Source organism: Tachypleus tridentatus, chromosome 10 (genome assembly GCF_004210375.1).
Source record: "Tachypleus tridentatus isolate NWPU-2018 chromosome 10, ASM421037v1, whole genome shotgun sequence".
Lineage (NCBI taxonomy): Eukaryota > Metazoa > Arthropoda > Merostomata > Xiphosura > Limulidae > Tachypleus > Tachypleus tridentatus.
This window is the reverse complement of record NC_134834.1, coordinates 192,773,110-192,786,668: the sequence shown is the minus strand read 5'-3', so window position 1 is coordinate 192,786,668 and position 13,559 is coordinate 192,773,110.

The following is a 13,559-nucleotide window of genomic DNA, read 5'->3' as shown; positions in this document are numbered from 1 at the left end:
ACTGCTGTATTTGTTATTTCTTCCTTTGCAAACATGTTGTTTAGTTGGGCATCTCTAACTGCTGTATTTATTATTACTTCCTTCTCTAATATGTTATTTAGTTGGGTAATTTTTACTGCTGTATTTACTATTACTGCTTTAGCTAATATGTTGTTTATTTGGGTAATTCTTACTGCTGTATTTATTATTACTTCATTAGCTAATATGTTGTTTAGTTGGGTAATTCATACTGCTGTATTTATTATTACTTTGTTTGCTAATATGTTGTTTAGTTGGGTAACTCTTACTGCTGTATTTGTTATTATTACTTCCATAATTAATATATTGTTTAGCTGGGTAACTCTTACTGCTGTATTTATTATTACATCCTTAGCTAATATGTTGTTTAGTTGGGTAACTCTTACTGCTGTATTTATTTTAACTTCCTTAGCTAATATGTTGTTTAACTGGGTATTTCTTACGGCTGTATTTATTATTACTTCCTTAGCTAATATGTTATTTAGTTGGGAACCTCTTACTGCTGTATTTATTATTACTTCCTTTGCTAATATGTTATTTAGTTGGGTAACTCTTACTGCTGTATTTATTATTACTTCTATAGATAATATGTTATTTAGTTGGGTCTTACTTACTGCTGTATTTATTATTACATCCTTAGCTAATATGTTGTTTAGTTGGGTAACTCTTACTGCTGTATTTATTTTTACTTCCTTAGCTAATATGTTGTTTAGCTGGGTATTTCTTACGGCTGTATTTATTATTACTTCCTTAGCTAATACATTGTTTCGTTGGGTAACTCTTACTGCTGAATTTGTTATTACTTTCTTAGATAATATGTTGTTTAGTTGGGTAACACTTACTCCTGTATTTATTATTACTTCCTTGGCTATTTATGTTGTTTAGTTGGGTAATTCTTACTGCTGTATTTATTATTACTTCCGTAGCTAATATGTTCTTCAGTTGGGTAACTATTACTGCTGTATCTGTTATTACATCCTAAGCTAATATGTTGTTTACCTGGGTAACTTATACTCCTGTATTTGTTATTACTTCCTTAACTAATATGATGTGTAGTTGGATAACTCTGACTTTTTTAATTGTTATTACTTCTTTAGTTAATATGTTGTTTACCTGGGTAGCTATTACTGCTGTGTTTGTTATTACTTCCTTACCTAATATGTTGTTTTGTTGGGTAACTCTTACCTCTGTATTTGTTATTACTGCCTTAGCCAACATGTTGTTTAGTTGGGTAACTCTTACTGATGTATTTATTATTACTTCGAGAGCTAATATGTTGTTTAGTTGGGTAACTCTTACTGCTGTATTAATTTTTACTTCCTTCGCTTATATGTTGTTTAGATGGGTAACTCTTACTGCTGTATATTTTTTTTTACTTCCTTAGCTAATATGTTGTTTAGCTGCGTAACTCGTACTGTTGTATTTATTATTACTTCCTGAGATAATATGTTGATTAGTTGGGTAATTCGTACTGCTGTATTTGTTGTTACTTTTTCAGCTAATATGTTGTTTAGTTCGATAACTTTTACTGCTGTATTTATTATTACGTTTTTAGCTAATATGCTGTTTAGTTGGGTAACTCTTACTGCTGTATTTGTTATAATTATTTCCATAACTAATATGTTGTTTAGCTGAATAACTCTTACTTCTCTATTTATTATTATAACCTTAGCTAATATGTTGTTTAGTTGGGTAACTCTTACTGCTGAATTTGTTATTACTTTCTTACCTAATATGTTGTTTTTTTGGGAAACTCTTACTGCTGTATTTATTATTACTTCCTTAGCTAATATGATATTTAGTTGGGTAACTCTTACCCCTGTATTTGTTATTACTGCCTTAGCGAACATGTTGTTTAGTTGGGTAACTCTCACTGCTGTATTAATTTTTACTTCCTTAGCTAATATGTTGTTTAGCTGGGTATTTCTTACTGCTGTATTTATTATTACTTCCTTTGCTAATACGTTGTATCGTTGGGTAACTCTTACTGCTGTATTTGTTATTACTTCCTTAGATAATATGTTGTTTAGTTGGGTAACACTTACTGCTGAATTTGTTATTACGTTCTTAGATAATATGTTGTTTACCTGGGTAACTGTTACTGCTGTTTTTGTTATTTCTTCCTTTGCTAATATGTTGTTTATTTGGGTATCTGTTACTCCTGCATTTATTATTACTTTCTTAGCTATTTATGTTGTTTAGTTGGGTAATTCTTACTGCTGTATTTACTATTACTGCCTTAGCTAATATGTTGTTCCGTTGGGTAGTTCTCACTGCTATATTTATTATTACTTCCTTAGCTAATATGTTGTTTAGTTGGGTAACTATTACTGCTGTATTTGTTATTAATTCCTTTGCTAATGAGGTGTTTATTTGGGTAACTCTTACTGCTGTATTTATTATTACTTCCTTAGCTAATATATTGTTTACCTGGGAAACTATTACTGATGTATTTGTTAATACTTCCTTAGCTAATATGTAATTTACTTGAATAACTCTTACTGCTGTATTTATTATTACTTCCTTAGCTAATATGTTGTTTTGTTGAGTAACTCTTACTGCTTTGTTTATTATTACTTCCTTAGCTAATATGTTGTTTAGTTGGGTAACTTTTACTACTGTATTTATTATTACTTCCTCAGCTAATATGTTCTTTAGTTTGGTAACTCTTACTGCTGTATATTTATTTTTACTTCCTTAGCTAATATGTTGTTTAGTTAGGTATTTTACTGCTGTATTTATTATTACTTCCTTAGCTAATATGTTGTTTGTTGGGTAACTCTTACTGCTGTATTTGTTATTAGTTCCTTAGATAATATGTTGTTTAGTTGGGTATCTGTTATTGCTGTATTTATTATTACTTTCTTTGCTAATATGTTGTTTAGGTGTGTAATTCTTACTGCTGTATTTATTATTGCTTCCTTAGCTAATATGTTGATAAGTTGGGTAACTCTTACTGCTCTATTTGTTATTACTTCCTCAGCTGATATGTTGTTTAGTTGGGTAACTTTTACTGCTGTAATTATTATTACTTTTTTAGTTAATATGTTCTTTAGTAGGGTAATTAATACTGCTATATTTGTTGTTACTTCCCCAGCTAATATGTTATTTAGTTTGATAACACTTACTGCTGTATTTGTTATTAGTTCTTTATCTAATATGTTGTTTAGGTGTGTAATTCTTACTGCTTTATTTATTATTACTTCCTAAGCTAATATGTTGTTAGGTGAGTAACTCTTCGTGCTGTATTTGATGTTACTTCCTTAGCTAATATGCTGTGTAGTTGGATAACTCTTATAGCTGTATTTATTATTACTTCCTTAGCTAATATGTTGTTTAGTTGGGGAATTCTTACTGATATATTTGTTGTGTTTTCCTTAGATAATATGTTGTTTATCTGGGTAACTGTTACTGCTGTATTTGTTATTACTTCCTTTGCTAATATGTTGATTAGTTGAATAACTCTTACTGCTGTATTTGTTATTATTACTTCCATATCTAATATGTTTTTGCTGGGTTACTCATACTGCTGTATTTATTATTACATCCTTATCTAATATGTTGTTTAGTTGGGTAACTCTTACTACTGTATTTATTATTACTTCCATAACTAATATGTTATTTAGTTCGGTAACTCTTGATGCTGTATTTATTATAAATTCTTTAGGTAAAATGTTTTTGAATTGTTAACTCTTACTGCTGTATTTATTATTAATTCCTTAGTTAATATGTTATTTAGTTGGGAACCTCTTACTGCTGTATTTATTATTACTTCCTTTGCTAATATGTTATTTAGTTGGATAACTATTACTGCTTTATTTGTTATTATCTTTTTAGTTAATATGATATTTATCTGGGTAACTATTACTCCTGTATTTGCTACTACTTCCGTAGCTAATATATTGTGTAGTTGGATAACTATTACTGTTGTATTTATTATTACGTTTTGTGCTAATATGTTGTTTAGTTGGAAAACTCTTACTGCTGTATATTTATAATTACTTCCATAGCTAATATCTTGTGTAGTTTGTTGACTGTGACTCATGTATTGAGTATTACTTCCTTGGCTAATATGTTGTTTAGTTCGGTAACTCTTACTCCTGTATTTGTTATTACTTCCTTAGCTAATATATTGTTTAGTTGGGTAATTCTAACTGCTGTATTTGTTATTAATTCCTTAGTTAATATCTAGTTTACGCAGGTAACTCTTACTGCTGTATTTCTTATTACTTCCCTAGCTCATATGTTGTTTAGGTGGGAAACTCTAACTGCTGTATTTCTTATTACTTCCATGGCTAATATGTTATTTAGTTGGGTAATTCTTACTGCTGTATTTATTATTACTTTCTTTGTTAATATGTTGTTTAGTAGGGTAATTCTTACTGCTATATTTGTTGTTACTTCCCCAGCTAATATGTTGTTTAGTTCGATAACTCTTAGTGCTGTATTTGTTATTACTTCTTTATCTAATATATTGTGTAGTTGGGTAACTCTTACTCTTGTATTTATTATTACTTTCTTAGCTAATATATTGTTTATTTGGTTATTTCTTACTGCTGTATTTGTTATTACTTCCTTAGTTAATCTGTTTTTGAAGCAGTAATTCTTACTGGTTTATTTGTTATTACTTCCTTAGCTAATACGTTCTTTAGTTTGGTTATACTTACTGCTGTATTTATTATTACTTTATTAGCTAATATGTTGTTTAGGTGTGTAATTCTTACCGCTTTATTTATTGTTACTTCCTTACCTAATATATTGTGTAGTTGGATAACTCTTACTGTTGAATTTATTATTACGTTCTTAGCTAATATGATGTTTATTTGAGTAACTCATACTGCTGTATATTGGTCATTACTTCCTAAGCTAATATGTTGTTTATCAGGGTAACTCTTACTGCTGTTTTTGTTATTACTTCCTTAGCAAATATGTTGTTTAGTTGGATAATTCTTACTGCTGTATTTATTATGACTTTTTTAGCTAATATGTTGTTTTGTTGGGTAGCTTTAACTGCTGTATTTATTATTACTTCCTTAGGTAATACGTGTTTAAGTTATAACTTTACAGCTGTATATATTATTACTTCCTAACTAACATGTTGTTTAGTTGGGTAATTCTTACTGCTGTATTTGTTATTACTTCCTTAGCTAATATATTGTGTAGTTGGGTAACTTTTACTCTTGTATTTATTAATAATTTTTTGTCTAATATATTCTGTAGTTGGGTAACTCTTACTACTGTATTTATTATTACTTCCTTAGCTAATATATAGTTTAGTTGGGTAATTCTTACTGCTGTATTTATTATTATTTCATTAGCTAATATGTTGTTTTGTTTGGTAATTCTTACTGCTGTATTTGTTATTATTTCTTTAGCTAATATATTTTGTAGTTGGGTAACTCTTACTCCTGTATTTATTATTAATTTTTTGTCTAATATGTTCTGTTGTTGGGTAACTCTTACTACTGTATTTATTATTACTTCCTTAGCTAATATATTGTTTAGTTGGGTAATTCTTACTGCTGTATTTATTATTATTTCATTAGCTAATATGTTGTTTAGTTGGGTAATTCTTACTGCTGTATTTATTTTTACTTCCTTAACTAATATGTTGTTTAGTTGGGTAATTCTTACTGCTGTATTTGTTATTACTTTCTTAGTTAATTTGTTGTTTACGCAGGTAACTCTTACTGCTGTATTTCTTATTACTTCCCTAGCTCATATGTTGTTTAGTTGTGTAATCTTACTGCTGTATTTCTTATTACTTCCCTAGCTCATATGTTGTTTAGTTGTGTAATCTTACTGCTGTATTCATTATTACTTTCTTAGCTAATATCTTGTTTAGTTCGGGTACTCTTGCTGCTGTATTTTTTATTATTTTTTTAGCTAATATCTTGTATAGGTGTGTAACTCTTACTGCTGTATTTATTATTACTTCCTTAGCTAATATGTTGTGAAGGTGGATAACTATTACTGCTTTATTTGTTATTATCTCCTTAGTTAATATGATATTTATCTGGGTAACTATTACTCCTGTATTTGCTACTACTTCCTTAGCTAATATATTGTGTAGTTGGATAACTCTTACTCTTGTATTTATTATTACGTCCTGAGCTAATATGTTGTTTAGTTGGGGAACTCTTACTGCTGTATATTTATAATTACTTCCATAGCTAATATCTTGTGTAGTTGGTTAACTGTGACTCTTATATTTAGTATTACTTCCTTGGCTAATATGTTGTTTAGTTCGGTAACTCTTACTGCTGTATTTGTTATTACTTTTTAGCTGATATGTTGTTTAAGTGTGTAATTCTTACCCCTTTATTTATTATTACTTCCTCAGCTAATACGTTCTTTAGTTGGGTTATACTTACTGCTGTATTCATTATTACTTTTATAGCTATAATGTTGTTTAGGTGTGTAATTCTTACTGCTGTATTTATTATGTCTTTTTTAGCTAATATGTTGTTTTGTTGGGTAGCTTTAACTGCTGTATTTATTATTATTTTCTTAGGTAATACGTGTTTAAGTTGGGAAACTTCAACTGCTGTATATATTATTACTTCCTAAGCTAATATGTTGTTTAGTTGGGTAATTCTTACTGCTGTATTTGTTATTACTTCCTTAGCTAATATATTATGTAGTTGGGTAACTCTTACTCTTGTATTTATTATTAATATTTTGTCTAATATATTCTGTAGTTGGGTAACTCTTACTACTCTATTTATTATTACTTCGTTAGCTAATATGTTGTTTAGTTCGGTAACTCTAACTGCTGTATTTGTTATTACTTTTTTAGTTAATATGTTGTGTAGATGGATAACTCTTTCTGTTGTATTTATTATTACTTCCTTAGCTAATATGTTGTTTAGCTGGGTAACTCTTACTGATGTATTTATCATTTCTTCCTTGGGAAATATGTTGTTTACGCAGGTAACTCTTACTGCTGTATTTCTTATTACTTCCCTAGCTCATATGTTGTTTAGTTGTGTAATCTTACTGCTGTATTTATTATTACTTACTTACCTAATATTTTGTATAATTGGGTAAGTTTTACTGCTCTATTTATTATTACTTCCTTAGCTAATATCTTGTTTAGTAGGGTAATTCTTACTGCTGTATTTGTTATTACTTCCTTACCTATTAACTTGTTTTGTAGGGTAATTCTTACTGATGTATTTTTTATTACTTCGTTAGCTAATATGTTGTTTAGTTCGGTAACTCTAACTGCTGTATTTGTTATTACTTCCTTAGCTAATATGTTGTTTAGTTCGGTAACTCTTACTGGTGTAATTATTATTACTTCCTCAGTTAATAAGTTATTTAGGTGGGAAATTCTTACTGCTGTATTTCTTATTACTTCCATGGCTAATATGTTATTTAGTTGGGTAATTCTTACTGCTGTATTTATTATTACTTTCTTTGTTAATATGTTGTTTAGTTCTATAACTTTTACTGCTGTATTTCTTATTACTTCTTTATATAATATGTTTTTAGGTGTGTAATTCTTACCCCTTTATTTATTATTACTTCATTAGCTAATACGTTCTTTAGTTGGGTTATACTTTCTGCTGTATTTATTATTACGTTTTTAGCTAATATGTTGTTTAGGTGTGTAATTCTTACTGCTTTATTTATTGTTACTTCCTTAGCTAATATATTGTTTACCTTGGTAACAATTACTGCTGTATTTGTTTCTACTTTCTTAGCTAATATATTGTGTACTTGGATAACTCTTACTGTTGTATTTATTATTACGTTCTTAGCTAATATGGTTTTTATTTGGGTAACTCATACTGCTGTATATTGGTCATTACTTCCTAAGCTAATATGTTGTTTATATGGGAAACTCTTACTGCTGTTTTTCTTATTACTTTCTTAGCAAATATGTTGTTTAGTTGGGTAATTCTTACTGCTGTAATTATTATGATTTTTTTAGCTAATATGTTGTTTAGTTGGGTAGCTTTTACTGCTGTATTTATTATTACTTTTTTAGGTAATACGTGTTTAAGTTGGGAAACTTTAACTGCTGTATATATTATTACTTCCTAAGCTAATATGTTGTTTAGTTGGGAAATTCTTACTGCTGTATTTGTTATTACTTCCTTAGTTAATATATTGTGTAGTTGGGTAACTCTTACTCTTGTATTTATTATTAATTTTTTGTGTAATATATTCTGTTGTTGGGTAACTCGTACTACTGTATTTATTATTACTTCCTTAGCTAATATATTGTTTAGTTGGAAAATTCTTACTGCTGTATTTATTATTATTTCATTAGCTAATATGTTGTTTAGTTGGGTAATTCTTACTGCTGTATTTGTCATTACTTCCTAAGCTAATATGTTTTTTATCTGGGTAACTCTTACTGCTAATTTTGTTATTACTTCCTTAGCAAATATGTTGTTTAGTTGGGTAATTCTTACTGCTGTATTTATTACGACTTTTTTAGCTAATATGTTGTTTTGTTGGGTAGGTTTTACTGCTGTATTTATTAATTCTTCCTTAGGTAATACGTTGTTACGTTAAGTAACTTTTACTGCTGTATATATTATTACTTTTTAAGCTAATATGTTGTTTAGTTGGGTAACCCTTACTGCTGTATTTATTATTATTTCATTATCTAATATGTTTTTAGTTGGGTAATTCTTACTGCTGTATTTATTATTACTTCCTTAGCTAATATGTTGTTTAGTTGGGTAGTTCTTACTGCTGTATTTGTTATTACTTCCTTAGTTAATATGTTGTTTACGCAGGTAACTCTTACTGCTGTATTTCTTATTACTTCCCTAGCTCATATGTTGTTTAGTTGTGTAATCTTACTGCTGTATTTATTATTACTTACTTACCTAATATTTTGTATAATTGGGTAACTTTTACTGCTGGATTTATTATTACTTCCTTAGCTATTATCTTGTTTAGTAGGGTAATTCTTACTGCTGTATTTGTTATTACTTCCTTAGCTAATATCTTGTTTAGTAGGGTAATTCTTACTGCTGTATTTGTTATTACTTTCTTAGCTAATATGTTGTTTAGTTCGGTTACTCTTGCTGCTGTAATTGTTATTACTTTTTTGGCTAATATCTTGTTTAGGTGTGTAATTGTTTCTGCTTTATTTATTATTACTTATTAGCCAATATGTTGTTTAGTTGTGTAACTCTTACTGCTGTATTTATTATTACTTCCTTTGCTAATATCTTATTTAGTTTGGAAACCTTACTTATGTATTTATTATTACTCCATAACTAATATGTTGTTTACCTGAGAAATTTTTATTGCTCTATTTATTATTACTTCCTTACCTAATACCTTGTTTTGTTGGAAAATTCTTACTGATGTATTTTTTATTACTTCCTTAGCTAATATGTTGTGTAGGTGGATAACTCTTTCTGTTGTATTTATTATTACTTCTTTAGCTAATATGTTGTTTAGCTCGGTAACTCTTACTGATGTATTTATCATTTCTTCCTTGGGAAATATTTTGTTTAGTTGGTAACTCTTACTGCTGTATTTATTATTACTTCCTTAGTTAATAAGTTATTTAGGTGGGAAACTCTTACTGCTGTATTTCTTAGTACTTCCATGGCTAATATGTTATTTAGTTGGGTAATTCTTACTACTGTATTTATTATTACTTTCTTTGTTAATATGTTGTTTAGTAGGGTAATTCTTACTGCTATATTTGTTGTTACTTCCCCAGCTTATATGTTCTTTAGTTCGATAACTCTTAATGCTGTATTTGTTATTACTTCTTTATATAATATGTTTTTAGGTGTGTAATTCTTACCCCTTTATTTATTATTACTTCCTTAGCTAATACGTTCTTTAGTTGGGTTATACTTACTGCTGTATTTATTATTACGTTTTTAGCTAATATGTTGTTTAGGTGTGTAATTCTTACTGCTTTATTTATTGTTACTTCCTTATCTAATATGTTGTTTACCTGGGTAACAATTACTGCTGTATTTGTTTCTACTTCCTTAGCTAATATATTGTGTAGTTGGATAACTCTTACTGTTGTATTTATTATTACGTTCTTAGCTAATATGTTGTTTATTTGGGTAACTCATACTGCTGTATATTGGTCACTACTTCCTAAGCTAATATGTTGTTTATCTGGGTTACTCTTACTGCTGTTTTTGTTATTACTTCCTTAGCAAATATGTTGTTTAGTTGGGTAATTCTTACTGCTGTATTTATTATGTCTTTTTTAGCTAATATGTTGTTTTGTTGGGTAGCTTTAACTGCTGTATTTATTATTATTTCCTTAGGTAATACGTGTTTAAGTTGGGAAACTTTAACTGCTGTATATATTATTACTTCCTAAGTTAATATGTTGTTTAGTTGGGTAATTCTTACTGTTGTATTTGTTATTACTTCCTTAGCTAATATATTATGTAGTTGGGTAACTCTTACTCTTGTATTTATTATTAATATTTTGTCTAATATATTCTGTAGTTGGGTAACTCTTACTACTGTATTTATTATTACTTTGTTAGCTAATATGTTGTTTAGTTCGGTAACTCTAACTGCTGTATTTGTTATTACTTCCTTAGTTAATATGTTGTGTAGGTGGATAACTCTTTCTGTTGTATTTATTATTACTTCCTTAGCTAATATGTTGTTTAGCTGGGTAACTCTTACTGATGTATTTATCATTTCTTTTTTGGGAAATATGTTGTTTACGGAGGTAACTCTTACTGCTGTATTTCTTATTACTTCCTTAGCTCATATGTTGTTTAGTTGTGTAATCTTACTGCTGTATTTATTATTACTTACTTACCTAATATTTTGTATAATTGGGTAAGTTTTACTGCTCTATTTATTATTACTTCTTTAGCTAATATCTTGTTTAGTAGGGTAATTCTTACTGCTGTATTTGTTATTACTTCCTTACCCAATAACTTGTTTTGTAGGTTAATTCTTACTGATGTATTTTTTATTACTTCGTTAGCTATTATGTTGTTTAGTTCGGTAACTCTAACTGCTGTATTTGTTATTACTTCCTTACCTAATATGTTGTTTAGTTCGGTAACTCTAACTGCTGTATTTGTTATTACTTCCTTAGCTAATATGTTGTGTAGGTGGGTAACTCTTACTGATGTATTTATCATTTCTTCCTTGGGAAATATGTTGTTTAGTTGGTAACTCTTACTGGTGTAATTATTATTACTTCCTCAGTTAATAAGTTATTTAGGTGGGAAATTCTTACTGCTGTATTTCTTATTACTTCCATGGCTAATATGTTATTTAGTTGGGTAATTCTTACTGCTGTATTTATTATTACTTTCTTTGTTAATATGTTGTTTAGTTCTATAACTTTTACTGCTGTATTTCTTATTACTTCTTTATATAATATGTTTTTAGGTGTGTAATTCTTACCCCTTTATTTATTATTACTTCATTAGCTAATACGTTCTTTAGTTGGGTTATACTTTCTGCTGTATTTATTATTACGTTTTTAGCTAATATGTTGTTTAGGTGTGTAATTCTTACTGCTTAATTTATTGTTACTTCCTTAGCTAATATATTGTTTACTTTGGTAACAATTACTGCTGTATTTGTTTCTACTTTCTTAGCTAATATATTGTGTACTTGGATAACTCTTACTGTTGTATTTATTATTACGTTCTTAGCTAATATGTTGTTTATATGGGAAACTCTTACTGCTGTTTTTCTTATTACTTCCTTAGCAAATATGTTGTTTAGTTGGGTAATTCTTACTGCTGTAATTATTATGACTTTTTTAGCTAATATGTTGTTTAGTTGGGTAGCTTTACTGCTGTATTTATTATTACTTTTTTAGGTAATACGTGTTTAAGTTGGGAAACTTTAACTGCTGTATATATTATTACTTCCTAAGCTAATATGTTGTTTAGTTGGGTAACTCTTTCTGTTGTATTTATTATTACTTCCTTAGCTAACATGTTGTTTAGCTGGGTAACTCTTACTGATGTATTTATTATTTCTTCCTTGGGAAATATGTTGTTTAATTGGTAACTCTTACTGCTGTATTTATTATTACTTCCTTAGTTAATAAGTTATTTAGGTGGGAAACTCTTACTGCTGTATTTATTATTATTTCCATAGCTAATATGTTGTTTAGTAGGTTAATTCTTACTGCTATATTTGTTGTTACATCCCCAACTAATATTTTGTTTAGTTCGATAACTCTTACTGCTGTATTTGTTATTACTTCTTTATCTAATATGTTGTTTAGGTGTGTAATTCTTACCCCTTTATTTATTATTACTTCCTCAGCTAATACGTTCTTTAGTTTGGTTATACTTACTGCTGTATTTATTATTACTTTTTTAGCTAATATGTTGTTTAGGTGTGTAATTCTTACTGCTTTATTTATTGTTACTTCCTTTGCTAATATGTTGTTTACCTGGAAAACAATTGCTGCTGTATTTGTTTCTACTTCCTTAGCTAATATATTGTGTAGTTGGATAACTCTTAATGTTGTATTTATTATTACGTTCTTAGCTAAAATGGTGTTTATTTGGGTAACTCATACTGCTGTATATTTATAATTACTTCCATAGCTAATATGTTTTGAAGTTGGGTAACTCTTACTGATGTATTTATTATTATTTCTTTGGGAGATATGTTGTTTAGTTAAGTAATTCTTACTGCTGTATTTGTTATTACTTACTTAGCTAATATTATGTTTAGTTGAATACCTCAAACTTCTTTATTTGTTTTTTTTTTCTTAGCTAATATGTTGTTTAGTTGGGTAACTCTTACTTCTGTATTTGTTATTACTTCCTAAACTAATATGTTGTTTACATGGGTAACTCTTACTGCTGTTTTTGTTATTACTTCCTTAGCAAATATGTTGTTTAGTTGGGTAATTCTTACTGCTGTATTTATTATGACTTTTTTCGCTAATATGTTGTTTTGTTGGGTAGCTTTTACTGCTGTATTTATTATTACTTCCTTAGGTAATACGCTGTTTAGTTGGGTAATTCTTACTGCTTTATTTATTATTACTTCCTTAGCCAATATGTTGTTTAGTTGTGTAACTCTTACTGCTGTATTTATTATTACTTCCTTAGCTAATATGTTGTGTAGGTGGATAACTATTACTTCTTTATTTGTTATTATCTCCTTAGTTAATATGATGTTTATCTGGGTAACTATTACTGCTGTATTTGTTACTACTTCCTTAGCTAATATATTGTGTAGTTGGATAACTCTTACTGTTGTATTTATTATTATCCTTAGCTAATATGTTTTTTAGTTGGGTAACTCTTACTGCTGTATTTGTTATTACTTTTTTTAGCTAATATGTTGTTTAAGTGTGTAATTCTTACTGCTTTATTTATTATTCTTCCTTAGCCAATATGTTGTTTAGTTAGGTAACTCTTACTGCTTTATTTGTTATTATCTCCTTAGCTAATATGTTGTTTACCTGGGTAACAATTACTGCTGTATTTGTTACTACATTATTTTCTAATATATTGTGTGGTTGGATAACTGTTACTGTTGTATTTATTATTACGTTTTTAGCTAATATGTTGTTTAGTTGGGTAACT